This window comes from Jatropha curcas, chromosome 2, assembly GCF_041381405.1.
Source record: "Jatropha curcas cultivar XTBG-Jc1 chromosome 2, XTBG_Jcur_1.0, whole genome shotgun sequence".
Taxonomy (NCBI): Eukaryota; Viridiplantae; Streptophyta; class Magnoliopsida; order Malpighiales; family Euphorbiaceae; genus Jatropha; species Jatropha curcas.
Genome location: NC_143152.1, coordinates 18,307,910 through 18,315,148, shown reverse-complemented (window position 1 = coordinate 18,315,148; position 7,239 = coordinate 18,307,910). Strand labels below are relative to the sequence as shown.

The window sequence follows — 7,239 nt, the reverse complement described above, 5'->3', positions numbered from 1 at the left end:
CCGTCAACACAGACTGAGTGCCGAAAATAGGAGGCCCGGGGCTGCTATTTATAGCAAAAATCGGACTGTTTCGGCGGCCGGGTTCGGCGGCTGGACCGCCAGGTCTCGGCGGCTCGGCCGCCGGAGGCTCAGCGGCTGGCCGCCGGGTCTCGGCGGCTGGGCCGGCGGCTGGCCCGCCGGGCCTCGGCGGCTCGGCCGCCGGAGGCTCAGCGGCTAGGCCGTCGGACCTCGGCGGCTCGGCCGCCGGAGGCCGGCGGTTGGGCCGCCGGGTACGGTAGCTAGAGCCGCTGTTGCCACCGGTTGCCGCCGCCGGCGATAGCGGCTACCGCCGCCGTGAAGGGCGGCTGCTGCCACCACCGCGGCCGACGGACTTTCTAATTTTACGTTCTGGAGGCTTTTTCGGGAGTTTCGGACCTCCAAAAAATATTCTGGGACCAGTTCCGCGATCCTCGTGACGTCCCGGACGTTTTAAGTACCATATTGGCATATTTCCGGTAAATTTCCAAAATGGCCTCCGGTCCGGCCGGACTATTTGCAGTCCGGGAAAACTGGCTTTTCGAGCCTCAAAATTTGAGTATTCACACCCCAGCTCCCTCATCGTCAGTACTGTCCTCTCGATCACCTACCACCCGATAAGCATCGCCGACCTTTTCAATCAGTTTCATGTGTATCATGACATCCAAATCTAGTCTTGTACCCTTTCCCCCTCCAACGCTATCATAGATAGGTCTAGTCGAGTTCCAGACTTGTAAATATCTAGCAATGTGGGTCACAAAACACCCCATCATGATAGTCCCTTTATTGGCTCTAGCCACCCTCGCAAATCTTTGGCACAGCCAATATCCGACATTTAACAAAACTCCTTTTTCAATTGCCCATAAAAAGTATAATTCATTCAAGCTTAAGACTCCATCACTTTCACTCCTTCCAAAGATAGTGCTAGATAAGAATTTGTGTATGTATCTTAGGGCAGGATTTTTAAGTTTAGAGGACTTTGAATACCTAGGATTATAATTAATTTCATCAGTAAAATGTTGCCAGGTATTACGTGCATGAAAATCACTAGATATTTGTATTTGAGCATTTTCCGTGGGGAACCCGAAAATATGGCAAACTTCATTCACAGATAAGTCAAAATTTCTACCCAGTAGCCTAAAGCGAATTTTGCTCGGGGGAGAGGCGAATGAAAGAGGAATAAGAACTCAAAAATTCTAAAGTTAAGGGCGCATAAACTAAATCCTTCATCTCAAGAAATTGTCCCCATCCTATACGCCTAAGTGGTTCTATCACAACATCCCGAAGACCCACTTGCGCTAAAGCAGTTTCATCAATGAATCTATTAGGTAAAATAGGGCGAAGGGATAGTTTATTGTACCTCTCTTGTTGCTCAGGTGAAACGAACTCAAATGGAGGCGCAGGCGTTGAAGGAGGTGGAGGAGAAGTGGAGGATCGTGCGATTGGCCGTTTTCTAGCGGCAACTGAGGAAGCGGGTCTGCTACGCTTGTATCTAGGAGGCATGATTGAGGAGGATGGTATGAAAATTGGGTGTGTATTGTGTTTGATTTGAGAGAAAAGGGAGAGAAAGAGAGAAAATTTGGGAGAGGAGTGGTTGACGGCTAGGGTGTGCGAGAGAGATGTGAGAGCAATTAGGGCGTGCACTTTAAATAGAGGCGTCATTTAATGCGCAATTCTAGTCGTGGCACGGGCGTGCTCCTTGGCACGGCCAGACCGTGCTCACTAATCTGGCGTGAAGACAGTTCGAGCACGGGCGTGCTTGCTTCTGTCCTGCAAGAGTGAAAAAATTGAAGCGTACGTGGCACAGGCGTGCTCCTTGGCACGGTCTGGGCGTGCTTTCCTCTGACTCTCAAGGTGATTTTTCCCTTCGGATCGCACGGCGGTACGCTTGGGGCGTGCTTACTACTGACTCTCAAAGTGGATTTTCTCCATTCATGAAGCACGGGCGTGTTGAACCGCACGGGAGGGGCGTGCTCTCCTCTGCCTCTCAAGCAAAATCTGTCTTTTAATGCACACGGGCTTGCCTTGGAACATGGTCTGGGTGTGCTGAATTGTCATATCATGGCACGGGCGTGCCATTTAGCACGGCTAGGGCATGCTGACCTGTGGATTTTAACTTGACCCTGAAAAAATTTTTACTAAAACAAAAGAACAATTTTGTAACAGAAATAAGAGAAATAAATGGAACAAAAATTTAAAAAGAAAATAACATGGGTTGTCCCCCACAAGCGCTTTTGTTTAACGTCGTTAAGCTCGACGCACTTAACCTAGTTCAGGTTAAATGAGACTGATGGTACTCTTAATGGGATCAAAGTTGTCATTTTGATAAACCTTCAAACGTTGAGCATTAACTTTGAAACTTCAATTCGACTTACCATCCACTATTTCAATGGCTCCATGAGGAAAGATTTCCTTGATTGTGAATGGACCGGACCATCTAGAGCGCAACTTACTAGGGAATAGGCGGAGTCTAGAGTTATACAGCAATACCTGTTGGCCTACTTTTAGATTCCTCATGATAATATGATTATCGTGCCATTGTTTGGTGTGATCCTTATATATTTTGGCACTCTCATAAGCATGAAGGCGCATTTCATCCATCATATTCAGTTGTAGCAATTGTTTTTTACTAGCCTCCTTTGCATTGAAGTTAAGAAATTGAATTGCCCAAAACGCCTTATACTCTAATTCAACAGGAAGATGACAAGCCTTACCGTAAACCATGCGATATGGAGACATACCGATTGGTGTTTTGAATGCAATTCTGTAAGCCCATAGAGCATCGTCTAGTTTCTTGGACCAGTCCTTTCTTGATTGTCCAACAGTGGTTTCCAGGATCTTTTTGATTTCTCTATTGGTGACCTCTACTTGTCCACTTTTTTGAGGATGATATGGAGTGCCTACACGATGAGTAACACCGTATTTTGCAAGAAGGGAATCTAAATATTTGTTGCAAAAGTGCTTACCTCCGTCCGTGATTATTGCCCTAGGAGTGCCATGACGTGTAAAAATATTCTTCTTGATGAAGTTCATTACACTTTTGGCATCATTACTTGGAAGAGCAACAGCCGCTGCCCACTTTGACACATAGTCCACCGCCACTAGAATGTATTGGTTTGAGTATGATGGTGGAAAAGGTCCCATGAAGTCCAGGCCCCAAACATCGAAGATTTTGACTTCAAGGATGCTATTCAAGGGCATCTCATGTCTCTTCGAAATGTTACCTAACCTTTGACAATGATCACAAAGACGAACATACTTAAAAGCATCTTTAAATAGATTAGGCCAATACAAATCGCTTTCCAATATACCTGCTGCTATTTTGTTTGCTCCAAAATGTCCTCCATATTCCATTGAATGGCAGAATTTAAGGACACTTTCCATTTCAGCTTCTGGTATACACCGTCGGAATAGCTGATCACTACAGTATTTGAACAAAAAGGGCTCCTCCCAATAGTAGTATTTGATATCATGGAAGAACTTTTTCTTTTGTTGATAAGAAAAGTTGGGAGGAGGGATTTTGCAAACAAGATAGTTAACTATATCAGCATACCAGGGGGCTTGAGTATTAGCCAATAATAGAAGTTTCTCATGGGGAAAGTTTTCATTGATTTGTAGCTCGATTGTATCTTCTTCCCCCAATTCTAACCTGGAAAGGTGGTCAGCCACAAGATTCTCGGTTCCCTTTTTGTCGCAAATTTCCAGATCAAATGTGACATCCTACCGAGTCGAGTCTTAGTACTGAGTCGAGTCATTTCATAGGGTCGAGTTGAGTCGAGCCAGACCAAACCCGGTTGGGGTAGAATGGGGTTATAAGTGGACTTACTTGATTGAGAGAAAAAGATCAAAGCATATGGGTGAGGATTTATTTGCATTAAAAGATCAAGCTTGGGTATTAAGTTATAGCCTGTTGACAATTGGGGTACCATTTAGAACTTTCACACAAATTCACTGATATTTTGATGGCCTACCCGTTGTGAACCCCTTTCCCCAAATATCATAGGCATGTGATGCATATGACAAAAGAAAGAAATGCACGTGAGTGTGTGAGTCGCCACCTTGTTTAATTATTTTAGGGTAAACTAGGAAAAAACCCTGAATGACTTCAATTTTAATTAACCTAGTTACTAGATAATTATCCCAATGTGTAAGGCATGGTATGCAAACCCGAGATGGATCCCGAGACTATGTCATGCTGATGCATTAACCATGAATGAATGCTTTGCAAGGTGAATGATGTAATTGGACCAAATGAAATGTTTATGTGATTTTGATGATTTCGACTTGCCACCCGGGGTGAAATCCCGAACGTGCCTACGTACTTCCGTTTGAATGGAAGATCAAAGTCAACGTAGTTCGATAGGCCTTCTTTGAAGGGCTTTGAATGGGTATGCTTAATGCATGAGTGTGTATGCTTTGTGCATGAGTGTGTATGCTTTGTGCATGACTGTGTATGCTTTGTGCATGAGTGTGTGTATGCTTTGTGCATTTTGTGTGTATGCTTTGTGCATGAGTGTTTAGGCATTTCGCCAAAGATTGATTGATTTTTAGGCATGTTGCCAAAAATGTTGATTTTAATGGCTTTTAGCCAAAATGATTTGATTTAGGCAATTGTTGCCAAAATGTGCGATTTAGGCGATTGTCGCCAAAATGGATGATTTTAAGGCCTTTGGCCAAAATGTGTTGTTTTAGGCAATTGTTGCCAAAAATGTGCGATTTAGGCTTTAATGCCACGATTATCAATTAATCAGGCGTTCGAGCTTAATCACAATTTATTGTCGAAACGTGATCGATTAAGGCTTTTAGCCACAATTATTGATTAATTGGACTTAAGCCAGATTTATTCAAATTTACTGTAGCAAAGTCAAACTAATTGGCATGGCACTGTTGCAGGCCGGATTGTTTGCAGTCTGGGAAAACTGGCTTTTTGAGCCTCAAAATTTGAGTATTCACAGTTGCCCCCCACTGGCTATCATAAAAATGATTTATGAGAGCCAGTGGCTGTCTGAAGGAGCAAATTTTGAGGATGGGCAGAGGAGGAAACCTCGCCGCTCTTTTTTTTTTTTTTTTTTTTTTTTTTGAAATGAAATGATCGAATGCATGGATATATGTTTGTAACTTAAAGATGTTTTTTTTTATTCTTTTTTTTTTTTTTTGGACTTAAAAACAAGTTTTGCCTCTTAGAGGACTTGAAAAGAGATTTTGCCTCTTAATGAGGGCTTTAAAAGAGATTTGTTTTATTTTTGTGTTTTTTTTTTTTTTTTTTTTTTTTTTTTTTTTTTTTTTGAGAACCAAGGGTCCACCTAAAGTCGAAATGATCAAATGGCTTGGTTTTGGATGAAGAATGGTTGGCTATTGGTTAGGGTTTCACCCTAGGTTTTATGTAAAAAGAGGTCGACGATAGTTGGGTTTCACCCTGGGTTGTGTATGTTAACACTTGCCCCTGAATCCGACCTGGAGGATTTCGCCCCCTGTTTGATGCCTTTATTAGCTGAAATAGAATTTCTTCTTAATGAAAGACTAGAAATTCCGTGATTACTTCTGTGATGGGAGAATGGTGAAGGTTCTTATCACTTCTTGCCCCCAGAATGGTGCTGACCATGGAATACTTCAAAACATTGGTGTTGTACTTGTCCAATCGATTGAGGAATCAAAGAGAACAAAGTCACTTATATGACTCGAGGAAACAGACAATGTTGATGACATCGCTCGTCTGAAAGGATCGAAGAAACGATGGTCCGAGTGGAGACGAGGTATTAAAGAATTACCTCTCAACGATTATGTTTGACATTTTTAGGGTTGTTTTGGAAACCCCAGGGATTGACATTTTTTTTTTTTTTCGAGGAATGACTCAAAGAGTGACGCTTTCAAAATGAACTTTTGAGAATGACTCAATTTTTTGTTACTCCTTGTGGAATGACCACTGGTGATGGAGACTTGATTTTAGAGACTCGATTTAGAGACTCAAATTTTTCTTGTAGTGAATTTTGACTCGAAGGAACTTAGTGTTCATCCTACAAAAATGGACTCTCTAAAAGAATTCATGAAAGCACTTTTTTTTTTTTTTTTTTTTTTTTACCTAGTAGCCACCCTTTCGGGTTTTCGACTCTAGCAGGCTCTTTGCCCTAACTTTTGCCTAGACCGCCCTTTCGGGTTTTCAGCCTAGCGGGCTCAATTCTTGCCTGAAGCCGCCCTTTCGGGTTTTCAACTCCAGCTTTTTTTTTTTTTTCTTCGCTTTTTATATATATATATATATATATATATATATATATATATATATATATATTTTTTTTTATATTGGCAAAGAGAAAATGCTTTTTATGATGCAAACTTATGTTTGTGACCGCGCCTTTGTGGCTGCCTACGTATCTCCAAGAACTCTTCGGGGGATGGGGAGAATCAGGTCTTTCGTAGTTCCTTCCAGGATGCGAACTTCATGCTCGGCTGGTGCGGAATTCATCTCCGACTTGATGTTAGTGCCGAATTCCTTTCGGTCTTGGTGCGGAATTTATTTCCGACTTGCTGTTGGGGCAAAATTCAATTCCGTCTTAATGCTGATTGTGGAATTCATTTCCGATTTGATTTCTTCGCTGGATTCCTTCCCGGCTTGATGTCTTTGCGGGATTCCTTCCCGATTTGATGTTGATGCAGAATTCATTTCTGACTTGATTTCTTCGCGGGTTTCCTTCCCGGCTTGATGTCTTCGCGGGATTCCTTCCCGGCTTGATGTCGATGCAGAATTCATTTCTGTTTTGATTTCTTTGCAGGATTCCTTCCCGGCTTGATGTCTTCGCGGGATTCCTTCCCGGCTGGATGTTGATGCAGAATTCATTTCTGTTTTGATTTCTTCGCAGGATTCCTTCCCGGCTTGATGTCTTCGCGGGATTCCTTCCCGGCTTGATGTCTTCGCGGGATTCCTTCCCGTCTTGATGTCTTTGCAGGATTCATTCCTGGCTTGATGTTGATGCAGAATTCATTTCTGACTTGGTTTCTTTGCGGGACTCCTTCCCGGCTTGATGTCTTTGCGGGATTCCTTCCCGGCTTGATGTCTTTACGGGATCCATTCCCGGCTTGATGTTGATGCAGAATTCATTTCTGACTTGGTTTCTTCGCGGGATTCCTTCCCGGCTTGATGTCTTTGTGGGATTCCTTCCCGGCTTGATGTCTTTACGGGATCCATTCCCGGCTTGATGTCTTTACGGGATTCATTTCCCGATTGGATGA

The 7,239-nt window shown here is 43.1% G+C and overlaps 1 pseudogene; it reads right to left on the bottom strand.

The window, feature by feature from the left end:
* Window positions 1-578: 578 nt before the first annotated feature.
* Window positions 579-1,518, bottom strand: LOC149498326 (uncharacterized; annotated as a pseudogene).
* Between the last annotated feature and the right edge of the window lie 5,721 nt (window positions 1,519-7,239).